This window comes from Oncorhynchus tshawytscha, linkage group LG09 (assembly GCF_018296145.1).
Source record: "Oncorhynchus tshawytscha isolate Ot180627B linkage group LG09, Otsh_v2.0, whole genome shotgun sequence".
NCBI classification, from domain to species: Eukaryota; Metazoa; Chordata; class Actinopteri; order Salmoniformes; family Salmonidae; genus Oncorhynchus; species Oncorhynchus tshawytscha.
Window position 1 is genome coordinate 10,287,938 of NC_056437.1, and position 20,086 is coordinate 10,308,023.

Here is a 20,086-nt window from a genome sequence, read left to right on the forward strand (position 1 = left end):
TGGAACAGCGGCAAGGCCAGGTGGACTGGGGACAGCAAGGAGTCATCATGCCAGGTAGTCCTGACGCATGGTCCTAGGGCTCAGGTCCTCTGAGAGAGAGAAAGAGAGAATTAGAGAGAGCATACTTAAATTCACACAGGACACCGGATAAGACTCCCATTCGGAGTCAGTGTCACTGTGAAAGAAAATGTTCAGTTAGAATAGTTTCACATATGAGCCCTGTATCAACAGGTATAATAAACAGATATATATAGAGAGTTGAAGTTTGAATATATTATTATTGTCACGTTCTGACCTTTATTTCCTTTGTTTTGTATTTATTTAGTATGGTCAGGGCGTGAGTTGGGTGGGCAGTCTATGTTTGTTTTTCTAGGTTTTGGTTATTTCTATGTTTCGGCCTAGTATGGTTCTCAATCAGAGGCAGGTGTCATTAGTTGTCTCTGATTGAGAATCATACTTAGGTAGCCTGGGTTTCACTGTGTGTTTGTGGGTTATTGTTCCTGTCTCTGTGTTTGCACCAGATAGGACTGTTTAGGTTTTCGCACATTTATTGTTTTGTTTTTCATATCTAGTTCCTTTATTAAAGAACATGAATAACCACCACGCTGCATTTTGGTCCGCTTCTCCTTCACCACAGGAAAACCCTTACAATTATATTATTATTACCTGCTAGAGCTACAGTCTCTTTTATATTATGACATTTCAGCTAGATCTACTGTCTCTATTATATTATGACAGACCAGCTAGATCTACTGTCTTTATTATATTACAACAGACCAGCTGTATCTACTGTCTCCATTTCACTTTGGCCATTGATGTGGTCCTGCCCTCTCAACAGCCTCAAATAGGCTATTTCATGTGGGTTGGGGTGGGGCGGCAGACACACACGCATCTCACATTTCATGACATTAAATGTTTATATATTGCTTCTAAAATAAATTTAAAAATCACATTTTTTAAAAATGTTATTAATTTCAAACAAGGGCATTAGCATGATAAGAACTTACCAGTCCAAAACGATGACCTCTCCCGTTCAAAAAATATTCCTCCACAATCGCTAAATGAAGTGTCCAACAACAATCTCTGTCTCACCTTCCCAATCAGTTTATTCTAAAGTTGTATGTACATATGTATATCTAGACTTAGATTTAGCTTTCCCTGACTTAGTCGCCATAATGATTGATATATAAACAGCTGAATCTGCGCATTCACCAAACAATGCAGTGCATAATATGCATAGCTTCTACCGGTATGAAAATTCAATAGCGAATGACTCACTTTACGCTGGAGCTTACTACATGGGTTGGTCTTGCAACACATAAACATGGCGTATTGCCGTTGAGCTCAGCTCATTGGCTATCTACCCAGCTAGATTTCAAGACGATCAGTGGTTATTGGGTTAAAAGACAGTCAATCTACGAAACAGCGGGCAAATCATTGGTGCACAATGATGTCATTACTTGTTGTCTTCAAATCGGTTTCTTTCAGTCAATACGTCCTGCGAAATGGCCCAACAGGTTTGATTGTGTTACAAACAAACTGTTTGTGTTACAAACAAACCAGTTGATTGCAGTGAAACCAAACATGACTGGAAAAGTCACGTTCTGTGTGGGTGATTTACCTGGAATGTGTAGTCGAAAATGGAATGAGACGGAATTCACGACACAAGCGGTTCACAAAATGTTTCGTAAAACGGATTTTATCAAACAAAAGATCATTCATTGTGTAACAATGAGCATTGGAATTGCAAACAGATGAAGATCGTCAAAGGTAAACTATTTATTTTAATGCAGTTTGTGATCATGTTACCCCTGTGCTGGTTAAAAAACATTTTTTATGGGGCTCTATGCTCAGATAATCGCATCGCATTCTTTCGCAGTAAATCCTTTTTTAAATCTGACAACGCAGTTGGATTAGCAAGATTCTAGGCTTTCGATACATGTGAGACACTTGTATTTTCATGAATTTTTAATATGATATTTATGTAGCGAGCACCGTCTGTTGTGGAATTTCAGCGGGTTCCGTGCGCAGAGAGGTTAATGAGGGATAGGCGTCCCGTTAACGGGACAGTTGTAAATAACACAGCGCCTTGTGTCATGATCGCAGATTTTAGAGAAACAACAAATGTCGGTACATACAAGTGTCTTATATCGGCTGAAAGCTTAAATTCTTGTTAATATAACTGCACTGTCCAATTTACCGTAGCTATTACTGCAAAAAAATGCCATGCTATTGTTTGAGGAGAGCTCCTAACAACAAAACACTTTTTTTCACCGCGATGGGTTTGATAAATTCACCTCTAAAGGTGAAATGTGTACTTACATTCTGAAATCTTGCTCTGATTTATCCTCCAAATGTCCCAGAGATAACATGAAGTGTTGTTTTGTTAGATACAATCCTTTTTCATACCCTAGAAAGGGCCATATAGCATGGACAATTGATTTTGTATTTCCACTCGTTCAATTTGCAAAGAAAGAAATCTGTGAAAATCTAACCCTAAACGTTGTTTCAAACAGTCAAATCACATTTGTATGTCTTCCTCAGAGATCCTATAATGTAACCAGACTTCACTATATCATTAGGGGTGTAGTATATCCTATAGGACACCATATCAGAGATCCTATAATGTAACCAGACTTCACTATATCATTAGGGGTGTAGTATATCCTATAGGACACCATATCAGAGATCCTAGAATGTAACCAGACTTCACTATATCATTAGGGGTGTAGTATATCCTATAGGACACCATATCAGAGATCCTAGAATGCAACCAGACTTCACTATATCATTAGAGGTGTAGTATATCCTATAGGACACCATAACAGAGATCCTAGAACGTAACCAGACTTCACTATATCATTAGGGGTGTAGTATATCCTATAGGACACCATATCAGAGATCCTAGAACGTAACCAGACTTCACTATATCATTAGGGGTGTAGTATATCCTATAGGACACCATATCAGAGTTCCTAGAACGTAACCAGACTTCACTATATCATTAGGGGTGTAGTATATCCTATAGGACACCATATCAGAGATCCTAGAACGTAACCAGACTTCACTATATCATTAGGGGTGTAGCATATCCTATAGGACACCATATCAGAGATCCTAGAACGTAACCAGACTTCACTATATCATTAGGGGTGTAGTATATCCTATAGGACACCAAATTTGGTCAGAGAGTGACGCCTTCATGGCACGCCGATGACGCGGCCGGTCTTCATTTGATCGACTGTATCTTTGTCAAATAAGCACCAATCGGGGTCAAACAAAGCTAGCTAGATAGCCAATGAACGTCCCCTTATGCTATAGTTTGCACATCTCACTTGTTAGTAGAAACCACATTTGTTTCAGCAAGTCAGCCATATCAGTTATGTTTTATTAAAAGGCAGTAAATGAGGCTGAATTAACAGTTTCGCTGCCAGGCTCTGCTGATAGCCAGGTGTAGCAGTGGTAAGGATTCAGTACATGGTGCTAAAAAGAAAGCTCCACTGTTGGGACAGCTTTATGTAGGCCCTAACAATTTGTGGGCACCTTTTGGCACCGTTATAGTGCAATTAATGTATTGTTTAGTGTTGTGTTGTGGCTTTGCTGGCATGCATCCACATTGTTTTGGTTGGAGTTTGCCCAACCCAGATTTGCATGCTAAAATCGTCACTGTATCAAATACATCCAACACACGGTTTTATGCCATTCGCTCTGTTCCAGACATTATTATGAGCCATCCTCCCCTCAGCAGCTTCCACTTGTTTACGGTTGTAAGGCCTGTTGGACTTACTGCCAAATTCTTCAAAACGACGTTGCAGGCAGTTTATGGTAAAGAAATCAACACTCAATTATCTGGCAACAGCTCTGGTGGACATTCCTGCAATCAGCATGCAAATTGCACGCTCCCTCAAAACTTGAGACATCTGTGGCATTGTGTTGTGTGACAAAATTGCACATTTTAAAGTGGCCTTTTATTGTCCCCAGTAGAAGGTGCACCTGTGTAAAGATCATGATGTTTAATCAGATTTTTGATATGCCACACCTGTCAGGTGGATAGATTATCTTGGCAAAGGAGAAATGCTCACTAATAGGGATGTGAACAAATGTGTGAACAAAATTTGAGAGAAGTAAGCTTTTTGTGCGTATGGAAAATTTCTGGGAATTTTTTTCTTCAGCTCATGGAACACGAGACCAACACTTTACATGTTGTATTTACATTTTTTCCAGTGTATATGAGGCTCTTAATGTTTCAGGGGAGATCTATGCACAGCAAGTTATTTGTCAATTAGGCTATTCTTAGAATATTTGTAACGTTGTTGCAATTACATGGCTATTGTTTAATAGAGGGGAATCCCAGTTTTCCAAAGGTGCAGATTTATTTAGGCTCTACAGTGCCGGTGGCAAGGCAACAACGACATGAACGCTTAGTTAGGTATACTATACTAACCAGATAACTGCTACAAGTTATGTTTTGAATTAGCAATCTATTTAGTCTGTTTGTCGTTATTTTATACCTGCTTCTGAAATGTGCTGCTCTCTCTCCTCGGACAATGGCCCACTTACTCTGGCACACACAGACATTGTTTATTGTATTTGTTATTTAACTAGGTAAGTCAGTTATGAAAAAATTCTTACTTACTACGATGGCCTACGTCAGCCTATCCCGGATGACGCTGGGCCAATTGTGCGCCACCCTATGGGACTCCCAATCATGGGCCGGTTGTGATCGAACCAGGGTCTGTAGTGAAAACTCTAGCATTGAGTTACAGTGACTTAGACTGCTGCGCCACTCAGGAGGGTCATTCCAATGATTGCTGATATGTCGATTTTTAAGTGATTGATAATATTTAAGTGTGTCTTCATGAATGCCATTAACAATAATTATTAAACTAATTTCCATTTACCTTTCATGACTTTACAAACCCTAATTTGACAACTTGGAATAGCTCATCATGCGCATTCAGGCTGGCCCGAGTCAAGTACTGCCTTCGTGCACAAAACATCCATTGAATTATTCAAATAATTATCGCTGAAGCTTATTTTATTACATCACTCACACCTGAAGATATTAAAATGTTATATTCATCCAATGTCTGCCATGCTTTTGGATGAGGTGACCTCGTCGCTGCTCCTTGTGTGCACTGAGTGCCAAGTGCACATGTAATGTTGATCAGTATAAACCGGATGCAACCCAGATATAGGAAATCCATGAATCGGTTTATGGGAATGTTAGTAGATTACCCTGAGAACAACGGTCGGACATCTTGAACGGAGTCTTCAATTCTTATTATTCCTCAGTGCTAGGCGTAAATCGGACAATTTGTATTAATAAAACCCCATAATGCAACACCCTTTGAAATGCAGGGGATCATCGCCTTGACAAAAATGATCCGCTCAAACGCGCCCATTCTCTCTGTTTGAGTCTGCGTGCACGTTAACTGGAGACTCCCAGCGTCGTCCGGGGTAGGCTGTCTTAAATAAAACGTTGTTCTTATCTGACTTGCCTAGTTAAATAAAGTTTACATTTTTTAATTAAAAACAACAAAAACCATAAATTCGGCCCACAGGGACAATAGAAAACGACCCTGGGTTTATAAGCGCGGATATCAATTGAAATTGACTTCAGAAATAAGAACAAACTCAATGTTTGCCTTTAATGAATTGACCCTTCTCAAATGTTTGAACAAGTCTGTATTATTCCAAACAAATACAATTACAGCTCCTGACACTGTGACTGAATGGAATCTCACTGCCACACAGAACTACGGCTCCCAGAATCCAAGCCTCCTTTTACCGGCCTAAACGTCACATTCCTGCATTCCCCGGTGTCTGGAAGCGTAATCTTTTCTTTCCGAACACATTTCTCTCCGGAGAAATACACCGATGACACGGCGGGTTTAATATCAGGAGGTTCTTCAGGATTCCCCCAGCTGTCCGAATCCAAGATTTGGGTGAGGATATATTGTTTTCTGTCTTATTTTGAAATGATGTTTTTGCCGGTTAAGTGTTAAACTACAGTAGGGTAGATAGTTAGCTATGGGTGTGTAGCTAAGCAGATCCAATGCGCTGCGCCCTGTGGCTAAATAACGTTTGAGTACATTTCAACTGATTGTGGCTTGCGGTAAAACTGTGACTGCCTTGTATAACTATAATTATTACAGGCAACATTTGGCTTTAACTTTGAGGGTTAATTCAACTAAATGACATTTGCATTAGTTGATTATCAAAATGTCCTATGCAGACTTCCTAGCCAGACAAACCTGTTGACATTTTATTAGCTAGTTCGTCAGCCTCGGTTGCATCACCTTTGTTAGATGCAGACGGCAGATCCAGCCAGGCAGGCAATGTAGCTAGTCAGGCAGTGTAGGGCGTGGAAGCACCGGAGACCGGACAGATGTTTTCGTTCAACATATTTTCTGGCTCGTGCACTGCACGATAGAACACCGACCGAATTCGATATCTAACGGTTTGGGATCCGAAATCGGTCTTTGTTGTTATTATTCGCAGATTTGTGTTACTCTCATAAACCATGAACGATAGACCCAGCTGAGACAGTTGTCAGTATAGCTAGATGCCTAATTGTACCAGCTATATAGCTAGATGCCTAATTGTACCAGCTATATAGCTAGATGCCTAATTGTACCAGCTATATAGCTAGATGCCTAATTGTACCAGCTATATAGCTAGATGCCTAATTGTACCAGCTATATAGCTAGATGCCTAATTGTACCAGCTATATAGCTAGATGCCTAATTGTACCAGCTAGCCCTGGCCTATACAGTGCCAACATAGCCAGTCAGGTGAGTGCAGCCCATTAGGCTAGCTGAGTTTTTGACCAGAACACATTTACTTGGTCATTTAGCTAGTTAGCTACCTAGTCACAGATAAAAGGGAAACTGTTTAAAAAAATATATATATATTTAAAAAATATTTTTTAGATCTCTTTTAACCTAGCTAACTAGTAAGTAAGATTACTACTTACTAATTACATGGCTTGTTGTTGTCACACCATGAAGGCGTTGCTTCATTTAACAGTTACAGAAGGTCCTCCAGGTTATTCACTAGCCTGGTTTCCTTGGATTTCTAAAGAGATTATGTCCCGAGCCACACCAATCAAATACAATGAAAATAAATGTCTGCACTATTGCTGAGTTGAAATTGAGGCAAGCCCATACATGTTCATTTGGCATGGTATCTGAGGAACAAACGTTTTTTCCTGCGATGTATGTATGTGTCTATCTATGTGCATGGCTGGGGTATGTGGGGGCTGATACTTTCAATCAGGTTGCCAACCCGAGTGCCTGATAAAGGGTTGTTGCATACACCTAATAGGATGCATTTGAAAATATTATTGCTGTCACTAACAAGCTCATGGATCTATAGCACCAAACAATGGTATTTGAAGACATTAATTTGAAAACGCCTGCTGCCGGTATGCTGTGTCTGTTGTCCGTGGTAGGTCCGGTTTAACCAGTGTCCTCTGCCGGTTTAACCAGTGTCCTCTGCCGGTTTAACCAGTGTCCTCTGCCTTTTTTTCTCTCTCATTGATACACAATCATCTGAGAGAGAGTACAGTGGTTATTATCTGCATGATGTCAAGACAATTCACCTAGTTTCTGCCATATTGCTTTGATCCAGTCACCAGCTCTGTGAAGGGTAGTGAACGAGAGCAGAGGGGAGGAAACATCTTCCTGGGATGAAACACCAGCCCTATAGAGATCATATAATGTATTATTCTATATGTACTGGGATTCATGTTATTCTATTGCACAGCCTGCCTGGGCCTCTCATCAGTGTCTGGGCAGTGTTGTGTCAACTTAGGCTGAAATGTTTTGTGTCAGGTCAGCTGTGGAAAAAGCCCCAGTCAGTTATCTAATCTAAGTGCTCTCGGTGTTGATATCTGTTGCCTACTAATGCAGTCCTGAGGTCACAACCTATGGCCCTCTGTCACGACGAGACCTGAGATGATGATCTAACTCAGCGGTTCCCACCCCTTTGTTGTTTACTGTACCACCAACTGAACTTTGCTCTGCCCAGAGTTCCCCTGAAGAAACCCCCTCATGTGCATTTTATCAGTAGACCTATGGTCTCAAGTACCCCCTGTGGATGGACCACGTACCCCCAGAGGTGCTAGTACCCTTGGTTAGGAACAACTGACCTAAATGACCTGGCTTTGGTAGTTTGTGTCTCTAGTCAATACTTTTAACCACCTAATGTTGCTTCTGTTATTTGGTCAGTATTTGCCTTGGAATATATCTTTCAGCAGGTTGTTGTGGTTTAGCTAATAGATGTTGTTCTTGGCTTTGTTGGTGACTGGTAATACTTTCACTAATGACACCGAAAGTCCTCTGCTTATCTGTCTTTGTTCATTGGCCACTGTAGCTAGTCCTGGAGAGCTTACTACTCCTAACAAAGTTTTTTTTGTCATCATCTGTTTTTGACAGAAAGCTTTGAGGCCTTAGACTAGCTTTCCTGTCTTAGCTGAAAATGCATGTATTAGTGCCCCCATAGGCCCACTAGATGTATGATGTTCTGCGTGTCATACACACTCAGGCTTGGTTGTAAGAGAAGACCTTGTGCATCAAGCCTGAGGCTTTGATGGTGAGCCAGGCAGTTAGGGCAGCCTAGGGGACATATGCTATCCTTGCACGCTCCTGTCCCAGTCCCTGCCCCTACTACCAATGACTCACCAGGGTCAAGCCAGGGGTACAATGGTCCCATTGTCATCCCCAAGCCTATATGTTAAGATGGGGTCCTCCTCTCTCCGGTCGCCCCCACAAGCCCCTCATTGCAGCCATGATGGTCTCTTCTCTACCTAGGATAGTAGATTGAGATTCAGCCTCTTCTCTATCTAGGATAGTAGATTGAGCCTCTTCTCTACCTAGGATAGTAGATTGAGCCTCTTCTCTACCTAGGATAGTAGATTGAGCCTCTTCTCTACCTAGGATAGTAGATTGAGCCTCTTCTCTACCTAGGATAGTAGATTGAGCCTCTTCTCTACCTAGGATAGTAGATTGAGATTCAGCCTCTTCTCTACCTAGGATAGCAGAATGAGATTCAGCCTCTTCTCTACCTAGGATAGCAGATTGACATCCAGCTCACACAGAACTGTTTACCCACACTGTAGGGTCATGTCATTTCAGCAGCCTGTGACACCCACCATCTCAGATTGTTCTGAAATGGTTTCTGTAGTTAGAAACAGATAAGCATTCCTGCAACATCATTTAGTTGAAAGATAATTTGAAATTAAGCTAATTGATTGAACCCAAATTGGCCTTTTCAATTCATAGGATTTATATAATATTCAATCAATATTCAATATTCTCTCAGGACATACGGGGAAAGGCTAAATAGTGTACATACTGTGCTGCTGTCTCTATGCATCTGTAGTAAGTCTGTAGTCAGTGTGCCTGGGAGTGAAATCTCCACTGACTGATGGACTGGCTGGGGCGTATTGTGGAATGTGCTGCCAGTGGAGTGCATTCCACTGACATACCTGCACACAGAGCACACCATAAACAGTCTTCTGTGTGTGTTTGTTGTGTATATGTATGTGCTGTGAGAGTACTTGCATAACCTAGCACCAGCACTAGCCTCTAATATGATTCCACAGAAGACCATTATCAGTGACAGCCTATAACCTAGCACCAGCACTAGTGTCTGAGAAGCCGCTAGCCACTCCAGCTAAGAGTTCGTTAACCTCCTTGTGTCAGAGCAGGCCTGGGAGTGAACTCTGCTGCCTTAACACATTGTGTATCAGCTGGTCTAGGCCTTCCGGTATCCTTTCACACAAGGAGTTTAACAAACTCTTAGCTGGAGTGGCTAGCGGCTTCTCAGACACTAGTGCTGGTGCTAGGTTATAGGCTGTCACTGATAATGCTCTTCTGTGGAATCATATTAGAGGCTGGTGCTAGGTTATAGACTGTCACTGATAATGCTTTTCTGTGGAATCGTATTAGAGACTAGTGCTGGTGCTAGGTTATAGGCTGTCACTGATAATGCTCTTCTGTGGAATCGTATTAGAGACTAGTGCTGGTGCTAGGTTATAGACTGTCACTGATAATGCTCTTCTGTGGAATCGTATTAGACACTAGTGCTGGTGCTAGGTTATAGACTGTCACTGATAATGCTCTTCTGTGGAATCGTATTAGACACTAGTGCTGGTGCTAGGTTATAGACTGTCACTGATAATGCTCTTCTGTGGAATCGTATCAGTGTTGAAAAAGAAGCCAGCCATGACAGACGTAGGCCTATCCTTAAGTTATCCTCATGAATGTATAACACCCTCTCATTAATGCCCATTCATTCAACAGAGTGATGAAGTTTTGTCCTGGGGTTGACCCTGTACCTCCCTCTGCTCACAGCACGAAGGATGGGAGTTTAGGTCTATTTATTTATCCTGGCAGTGGCCATAACTGTAATGATGCAAGGAATACAATTATCACTGGTATTGACAATGGAAGGCTGCTGCTGGTCTCTGATCCCATGTATTATATCTCCTGCCGTTGTGGCCTTGAGCAAGGCATTTTAACACACCACAAAGTAAAATACTGCTCTGTATAAAACATGTGGTCCTTCAACCCTCCACCTGGAGAGCTACTGGATGTGCAGGATTTTGAACCAACCCTGCTCAAACACAATCAGTCAGCTAAAGCCTGCACACCCAGTAGCTCTGCTGAGCTCTCCTGGAGGATTGTAAACATTACATTTACAACCAAAGACTGTCTTTTATAAAATAATTCTGTCGTTCAATGAACCTGGTATTATTAAATGGCCAAGATGCTTACCCATTTGTAAAGCTAAAATATTCCGTTTTCAGAGGAAATCTTGACAGCATACGAGTTACTTGTCAATTAGGCTATTGTAAAAATATTATCTAGATTATCACGGCGGTATCCAGATTTTCATCGTCATACTGTCCTTCGCTCATTCTGGAATTTACGGTATTACTGGCATACCACACAAGGGGGCGCTAAAAAAGCCCATTGGGCCTCTGTTACTAGAAGGCTAACAAAATTAGCACAAACTAATATTGAAATTACATAGACGCTGTTAGCTAAGGAGCGAAAACGGACAAACTAATTGCAAATCCAGCTCATAAAGTAATACAAGCATAGCTATTAGCTACCGAATGTCATTTTTGGTGTGTAAACATTTACAAGCGAAAGTGAATGAAAAATTGTGCAAATGAACAAAGTTGTGCTGTATGGTTTTCTGAAGGTAGAGCAACATGTGTACACGGAGCAGAGGGGAGAAGAACGCAGGAGGGGAAAAAAACTCTAGTAGGAAGCACATGGACAAAATGGCAGCTTTACAGAACTCATCCAGAGCTCTTTGATGACTGGCAGAAAGCCATTAAAATATCTGATAGCAAACATTTAGTAGTGAATTGCATATGTGTAATTCCATCACCTCGTGTGCTGCACCACAGAGACTCTCCGATAGATATAGAACTCTATGGATTCACCAGCTCCCTCTTTCTACTGTTGTACTATTTACTAACTAACACGTGACTGGCTCAACTTTACTGGGGGGGAACTATGGTAAGCTTCATAATGTGACTGGCTCAACTTTACTGGGGGGGAACTATGGTAAGCTTCATAATGTGACTGGCTCAACTTTACTGGGGGGAACTATGGTAAGCTTCATAATGTGACTGGCTCAACTTTACTGGGGGAACTATGGTAAGCTTCATAATGTGACTGGCTCAACTTTACTGGGGGGAACTATGGTAAGCTTCATAATGTGACTGGCTCAACTTTACTGGGGGGGGACTATGGTAAGCTTCATAATGTGACTGGCTCAACTTTACTGGGGGAACTATGGTAAGCTTCATAATGTGACTGGCTCAACTTTACTGGGGGAACTATGGTAAGCTTCATAATGTGACTGGCTCAACTTTACTGGGGGAACTATGGTAAGCTTCATAATGTGACTGGCTCAACTTTACTGGGGGAACTATGGTAAGCTTCATAATGTGACTGGCTCAACTTTACTGGGGGGGAACTATGGTAAGCTTCATAATGTGACTGGCTCAACTTTACTGGGGGGGAACTATGGTAAGCTTCATAATGTGACTGGCTCAACTTTACTGGGGGGGAACTATGGTAAGCTTCATAATGACGGGTGAAATGAGGACCACAATCTGCTTTACGTCTTCAAGTATTACATAAGTTGACTACAGCGTTTCTTGAAAAACCATCCTGCGGCTTTTCCCAAATTTCCCCCGGTATACCGCCCCGGCCGACTAAATGGTTAACTAGCCAAACTACACAATATGTTTTAAATTGGCAACATGTGAAGTGTTGGTTTCATGAACTGAAAAAACCCCCCCAGAAATGTTCCATATGCACAAAAAGCTTATTTCTCTACATTTTTTTTGGCACAAATTTGTTTACAAATTGAGTGAGCATTTCTCCTTTGCCAAGATAATCCATCCACCTGACAGGTGTGGCATATCAAGAAGCTGATTAAACACTATGATCATTACACAGGTGAACCTTGTGCCAGAGACACTAAAAGGCCACTGTAAAATGTGCAGTTTTGTCACACAACACAATGCCACAGACGTCTCAACTTTTGAGGGAGAGTCAATTGGCACGCTGACTGCTGGAATGTCCACCAGAGCTGTTGCCAGAGAATTCGACTAACAGATGCATATCTGTATTCCCAGTCATGTGAAATCCATAGATTTGGGCCTAATGAAATGATTTCAATTGACTGATTTTTCTCATATGAACTGTAACTCAGTAAAATCTTTTTAAAATCTTTAATAAAACATTTTTGTTCAGTATAGCAATGATCTAGCTGTCCCTCTGCAGCAGACATATGGTGAGCAATATGTTTGGAACATCGAATCGCAATAAAATCACAGTATCGAATCACAATACATATAGAATTGCAATACATATTGTATCAGCACCTAAGTATCGTGATAATATCGTATCATGAGGTCAATTCCCAGCCCTAGCGTGTGTGTGTGTGTGTGCCACAGTGAGGTTATCCACTGTGGTGAGCAAGCAAACACATTTGATGAATTGCCTGTCATTACTTCATCTATTTTTACTCTGCGATGGCATTTCTCTCTCATTGTCATAGGCTAGTCCTAATTGATTGTATTTTTTACAGCTAATGACTGCAGACATTGTTCAAATTGGTCCTAATCGAACAGATAATGAGTAGAGTATTGTGTAATGATGTGTATTAGCTGTAGTCATTGTTGAAGTGTGTCATGTCATTGACGTGTGTGTTGTCTCTTGTCATTAGACACCCACTTCCATTAGTGTCAGTCGTACTCTACATGGACCTCTAGAGAGGAGGAGAGACCTTCATCTGTGAGCTACGCTCGTCACCAGCGCCTCTGCACTGCAGCCTTCCCACCTCCACACACTTGAAGACTCTCTGTAGAGCAGCGGTATTCAAAGTCGGGGTCACGACGGTGAAGTGCAGTGGGGGGAAGAAAAAAAAACGTGTTTAAAAAACAACTTTTTTTAAAGGTTGTGTCTTTTAGATTTGGGGTTGGGTGGGGTCGTGTGAAATTTGTGCCCCAGAAATTGTGGCTGAAGTCCCTGCTGAAAAGATTTGAATACCACTGCTGTACAGTGACTGTGCTGTATCTAACAGTTGTATCTACTGTTGGCATAATGGGGCTGTTCTGTGGCTTTGCTATACATGTTTGAGTCTCTGTCTGCATCGTCGTGCAGTGTCTCCCATCGTCGTGCAGTGTCTCCCATCGTCGTGCAGTGTGTGCAGTGTCTCCCATCGTCGTGCAGTGTCTCCCATCTCCACTACATCATGTGGCTCCACTTTCCTTTTTTTCTACTTGTCACCTGACTGTTCTGTTAGCCCATGATGTCTCATCCTGTGTCCAGTTTCTCTGTGCTCGCTGTGCTCCAATCGATCTCGGGACCTCATGATGATCAAACTAGGCATGCTCCAATTCACCACATCAGTCATCACTCCTCCGGAGAGAGCCAGTTAGTCTGCATGCTGCCTCAAAATTCATCTGCTGTGTGTGTGTGTGTGTGTGTGTGTGTGAGAGAGAGAGAGAGAGAGAGAACAGGGTGTCTGGGAATAATCTACTTCTAGGGATTGTCTTTATTATCCAGCACACAGACACACACGGCATGGCAGGTAGGGCTAATCTGAGCCTCTAGTCTTTGGTGTGACATGCTTACAAATGAGTTAAAAATGAAATGCTGAAATATCTTGAGTCAAGTATTCAACCCCTTTGTTATGGCAAGCCTAAATACACTACCTGACCAAAGGTATGTGAACACTTGCTCGTCGAACATCTCATTCCAAAATCATGGACATTAATATCTAGTTGGTCCACCCTTTGCAGCTATAACAGCCTCCACTCTTCTGGCAAGGCTTTCCACTAGATGTTGGAACATTGCTGCAGGGACTTGCTTCCATTCAGCCACGAGCATTAGTGAGGTCGGGCACTGATCTTGGGCGATTAGGCCTGGCTCACAGTCGGCATACCAAAGTTGTTTGATGGGGTTGAGGTCAGGGCTCTGTGCATGCCAATCAAGTTCTTCCACACAGATCTCGACAAACCATTTCTGTATGGACCTCGCTTTGTGCATTGAGTTATTGTCATGCTGGAACAGGAAAGGGCCTTCCTCAAACTGTTGACACAAAGTTGGAAGCACAGAATCATCTAGAATGTCATTAGAATGTCTAGAATGTCGTGCTTCTACACCTGCATTGCTTGCTGTTTGGGGTTTTAGGCTGGGTTTCTGTACAGCACTTTGAGATATCAGCTGATGTACGAAGGGCTATATAAATAAATTTGATTTGATTAGCATCTGTAGCGTTAAGATTTCCCTTCAATGGAGCTAAGGGGCCCAAACCATGAAAAGCAGCCCCAGATCATTATTCCTCCTCCGCCAAACTTTACAGTTGGCACTATGCATTTGGGCAGGTAGTGTTCTCCTGGCATCCATGAAACACAGATTTGTCCGTTGGACAGCCAGATGGTGAAGCGTAATTCATCATTCCAGAGGACACATTTCCACTGCTCCAGACGATTTTTACAAGCAACGTGCTTCAGTTCTGTGAGCTTGTTTGGCCTACCACTTCGCAGCTGAGCCGTTGTTGTTCCTAGATGTTTCCATTTCACAATAACAGCACTTACAGTTGACCCGGGGCAGCTCTAGCAGGGCAGAAATTTGACAAGCAGACTTGTTGGAAAGGTGGCATCCTATAATGGTTCCATGTTGAAAGTCACTGAGCTCTTCAGTAAGGCCATTCTACTGCTAATGTTTGTCTATGGAGATTGCACTGCTGTGTGCTCAATTTTATACACTTGTCAGCAACGGGTGTGGCTGAAATAGCCGAATCCTCTAATTTGAAGGGTTGTCCACATACACAAAAGTAAGTTCGCCCTCCCTTTGCCAAATCCCCGTCCATGACTCCATTTTGCTCCTACCGTCCTACAGGCAGAAACTCAAACAGGATGTTCCCGTGACAAGAACTTTTCAACGCTGGAAAATGTTCTGTGCAGCCTCAGAGAATAACATCGATTTCTATCCTGATTCGTTGAGTTAGTTTATAAGGAAGTGCATTGGAGATGTTGTACCCACTGTGACTAAAACCTACCCTAACCAGAAACTGTGGATGGATGGCGGCATTTGCACACTGAAAGTCTGAACCACCGCATTTAACCATGGATGATGACTGGGAATATGGCTGAATATAAACAGTGTAGTTATTCCCTCCGCAAGGCAATCAAACAAGTGAAATGTTGGTATAAGGACAAAGTGTGGTTGAAATTCAATGGTTCAGTCTCAACATGTATGTGACCGGTTCTACAGGCAATTATGGATTACAAAACCAAAACCAGCCATGTCACGAACACCAACGTCTTGCTTCCAGACAAACTAAACACCTTCTTTGGAGGATAATACAGTGCCACCGACGCGGCCTGCTACCAAGGACTGCGGGCCTCTCCTTCTAAGTGTCCGTAAGACATTTAAACGTGTTAACCCTTGCAAGGCTGCCGGCCCAGATGGCATCCCTTGCTGCATGCGCAGACCAGCTGACTGGTGTGTTTACGGACATATTCAATCTCTTCCTATCCCAGTCTGCTGTCCCAACATGCTTCAAGATTGCCACCATTGTTCCTGTACCCAAGAAGGCAAAGGTAACTGAACAAAATGTCTATCGCCCCATAGCACTCACTTCTGTCATCATGAATTGCTTTGAGAGATGAGTCAAATATCATAGCACCTCCACCTCTTACCTGCCACCCTAGACCCACTTCAATTCACATACCGCCCCAATAGGTCCACAGACGATGCAATCGCCATCACACTGCATATTGCCCTATCCCATCTGGACAAGAGGAATACCTATGTATGAATGCTGTTCATCGACTACAGCTCATCATTCAACACCATAGTACCCTCCAAGCTCATCATTAAGCTTGAGGCCCTGGGTCTCAACCCCGCCCTGTGCAATATGGTCTTGGACTCTCTGACGGGCGGCCCCTGGGTGGTGAAGGTAGGAAATAACATCTCCACTTCGCTGATCCTCAACACTGGGGCCCCACAAAGGTGTGTGCTCAAACTGAAATGGTCCACCCACACAGACAGTGTGTTGAAGAAGGTGCAACAGTGCCTCTTTAACCTCAGGAGGCTGAAGAAATTTGGTTTGTCACCTAAAACCCTCATACATTTTTACAGATGCACAATTGAGAGCGTCCTGTCGGGCTGTATCACCACCTGGTACGGCAACTGCAATGCCCACAACCGCAGGGCTCTCCAGAGGGTGGTGCGGTCTGCACAACGCATCACCGGGGGCAATTACCTGCCCTCCAGAACACCTACAGCACCCAATGTCACAGGAAGGCCAAAAAGATCATCAAGGACAACAACCACCCGAGCCACTGCCTGTTCACCCAGCTACCATACAGAATGTGAGGTCAGTACAGGTGCATCAATGCAGGGATCGAGAGATAGAAGCTGTATCTCAAGCTTGAACAGCCGTCACTAACGCAGAGAAGCTGCTGCCTACATACAGACTCGAAAATCATTGGCCACTTTAATAAATGGATCACTAGTCACTTTAATAATGTTTACATATCTTTCAATACTCATCTCATATTTTATACCATCTATTGCATCTTGCCTGTGACGCTCGGTCATCGCTCATCCATATATTTATATGTACATATTCTTATTCCATCCCTTTAGATTTGTGTGTGTTAGATAGTTGTTGTGGAATTGTTAGATTACTTGTTAAATACTACTGCACAAGAGTTTCGCTACACTCGCATTAACATCTGCTAACCATGTGTATGTGACCAATAAAATTTGATTTGATTTTGCTCTGGTCAAAAGTAGTGCACTATATGGGGAATAGTGTGCCCTTTGGGACATGCCCATAGTATACAGTGGCTATGGGTGATTACATATCAGTGTAACTAACCACATGAATGCTTACCATATCTCCAGAACCACAATTACATTTGCCCTCTTAGATTAGGTCAGTTCTCCAACTGTCCTCTGAGGCAGCTCATGTGAATCAAACACCTTATGCTGAGAGTTTACCCCATCTAACTGGGAGGCAGTGGTGGAAAACGTACCCAACTGTCATACTTGAGTAAAAGTAAAGATACCTTAATAGAAAAATGACTAAAGTAAAAGTCACCCAGTAAAATAGTATTTGGTTTGAAATATATTTAAGTAGTAAAAGTATGTAATTTCAAATTCCTTAATAAGCAAACCAGATGGCACTTTTTTTTTTTTTTTTTGCGGAAAGCTACAGGCACACTCCAACATTCACAAGCGAAGCATGTCGGTTTAGTGACCCTGCCAGATCAGAGGTAGTAGGGATGACCAAGGTTGTTTGCTTGATAAGTGTGTGAATTTGACTTTTCCTGTCCTGCTAAGCATTCAGAATGAAATGAGTTCCCTTTGGTGTCAGGGAAAATGTATGGTGTAAAAAGTACACTATTTTCTTAAAGAATGCAGTGAAGTAAAAGTGTCAAATATTAATAGTAAAGTACAGATACCTCAAACTACTTAAGTAGTATTTTAAAATAATTTTTCTTAAGTACTTTACATCACTGCTGTGAGGTATTTTCAGCTACTAATTGGTGAATTAATACTGTATCCTAACTGGACTATTGCCATTCATCGTACAGATAGTCTGGAGCAGACTGAGTCCCTGCACAATGCTTTATTGCCTTGACTGGCTGGCTGGTAGCTGTTCTGGCTGGCTGGCTGGCTGGTATCTGTTCTGTGGTGTTCTGACTGGCTGGCTGGTAGCTGTTCTGTGGTGTTCTGACTGACTGGCTGGCTGGTAGCTGTTCTGTGGTGTTCTGGCTGGCTGGTAGCTGTTCTGTGGTGTTCTGACTGGCTGGCTGGCTGGTAGCTGTTCTGTGGTGTACTGGCTGGTAGCTGTTCTGTGGTGTACTGACTGGCTGGCTGGCTGGTAGCTGTTCTGTGGTGTACTGGCTGGCTGGCTGGTAGCTGTTTTGTGGTGTTCTGACTGGCTGGCTGGCTGGTAGCTGTTCTGTGGTGTACTGGCTGGCTGGCTGGTAGCTGTTTTGTGGTGTTCTGACTGGCTGGCTGGCTGGTAGCTGTTCTGTGGTGTTCTGGCTGGCTGGTAGCTGTTCTGTGGTGTACTGACTGGCTGGCTGTTCGGCTGTTCTGTGGTGTACTGACTGGCTGGCTGTTCGGCTGTTCTGTGGTGTACTGACTGGCTGGCTGGCTGGTAGCTGTTCTGTGGTGTACTGACTGGCTGGCTGGCTGGTAGCTGTTCTGTGGTGTTCTGACTGGCTGGCTGGCTGGTAGCTGTTCTGTGGTGTTCTGACTGACTGGCTGGCTGGTAGCTGTTCTGTGGTGTTCTGACTGACTGGCTGGCTGGTAGCTGTTCTGTGGTGTTCTGACTGACTGGCTGGCTGGTAGCTGTTCTGTGGTGTTCTGACTGACTGGCTGGCTGGTAGCTGTTCTGTGGTGTTCTGACTGGCTGGCTGTTCTGGTGTTCTGACTGGCTGGCTGGTAGCTGTTCTGTGGTGTTCTGGCTGGCTGGCTGGTAGCTGTTCTGTGGTGTACTGACTGGCTGGCTGGTAGCTGTTCTGTGGTGTTCTGACTGGCTGGCTGGCTGGTAGCTGTTCTGTGGTGTTCTGGCTGGCTGGTAGCTGTTCTGTGGTGTTCTCACTGACTGGCTGGCTGGTAGCTGTTCTGTGGTGTTCTCACTGACTGGCTGGCTGGTAGCTGTTCTGTGGTGTTCTGACTGACTGGCTGGCTGGTAGCTGTTCTGTGGTGTTCTGACTGACTGGCTGGCTGGTAGCTGTTCTGTGGTGTTCTGACCTGCTGGCTGGTAGCTGTTCTGTGGTGTTCTGACTGGCTGGCTGTTCTGGTGTTCTGACTGGCTGGCTGGTAGCTGTTCTGTGGTGTTCTGGCTGGCTGGTTGGTAGCTGTTCTGTGGTGTACTGACTGGCTGGCTGGTAGCTGTTCTGTGGTCTGACTGGCTGGTAGCTGTTCTGTGGTGTTCTGACTGGCTGGCTGGTAGCTGTTCTGTGGTGTTCTGACTGACTGGCTGGCTGGTAGCTGTTCTGGTGTTCTGACTGTCTAGCTGTTCTGTGGTGGTCTGGTGTTCTGGCTGGTAGCTGTTCTGTGGTCTGGTGTTCTGGCTGGCTGGCAGGTAGCTGTTCGGGTGTTCTGACTGGCTGGCTGGTAGCTGTTCTGTGGTCTGGTGTTCTGGCTGGTTGGCAGGTAGCTGTTCTGTGGTGTTCTGACTACTGTAACTAAGCCTGAACTATAGTGTAGCTAGCCTGGCAAGGGAGTGGAGCTAAGGCTTCTCTGGCTTGGGTGTGGCAGACATCTCTTTGTTGGAACAGCTGGGCTGTATGGAGGGGGGATTGGGGGTGGACTTAGTAACCAACCACGTGGCTAGTGCTCCATAAACACCACATGGAGGAGAGCGGAGCAGTAGAGCACATTTAACAGCAGCACTGAGGGTGACAACAAAGCACAGAGTGAGAGAGAAAGATGGACATACACACACGCTCCTTTGTTCTTTCTCTCTGTCACTTGCTCATTGGTCATCACAAAGGCATCTTGCCCCACCCTCC

At 43.5% G+C, this 20,086-nt stretch overlaps 2 protein-coding genes across 2 annotated transcripts in view; one reads left to right on the forward strand and one right to left on the reverse strand.

The window, feature by feature from the left end:
• The window catches only part of LOC121847337 (extensin-like), a 49,798-nt gene that overhangs the window by 25,039 nt on the left and 4,673 nt on the right, over positions 1-20,086 (reverse strand). The window lies entirely within an intron of this gene.
• Positions 5,278-20,086, forward strand: part of ctif (CBP80/20-dependent translation initiation factor) — a 150,526-nt gene continuing 135,717 nt past the window's right edge. Inside the window, exons 1-2 of the mRNA XM_042327947.1 lie at positions 5,278-5,460; positions 5,717-5,948. The gene's annotated coding sequence lies outside the window, so the exon portion shown is untranslated. The remainder of the gene's footprint in view (positions 5,461-5,716; positions 5,949-20,086) is intronic.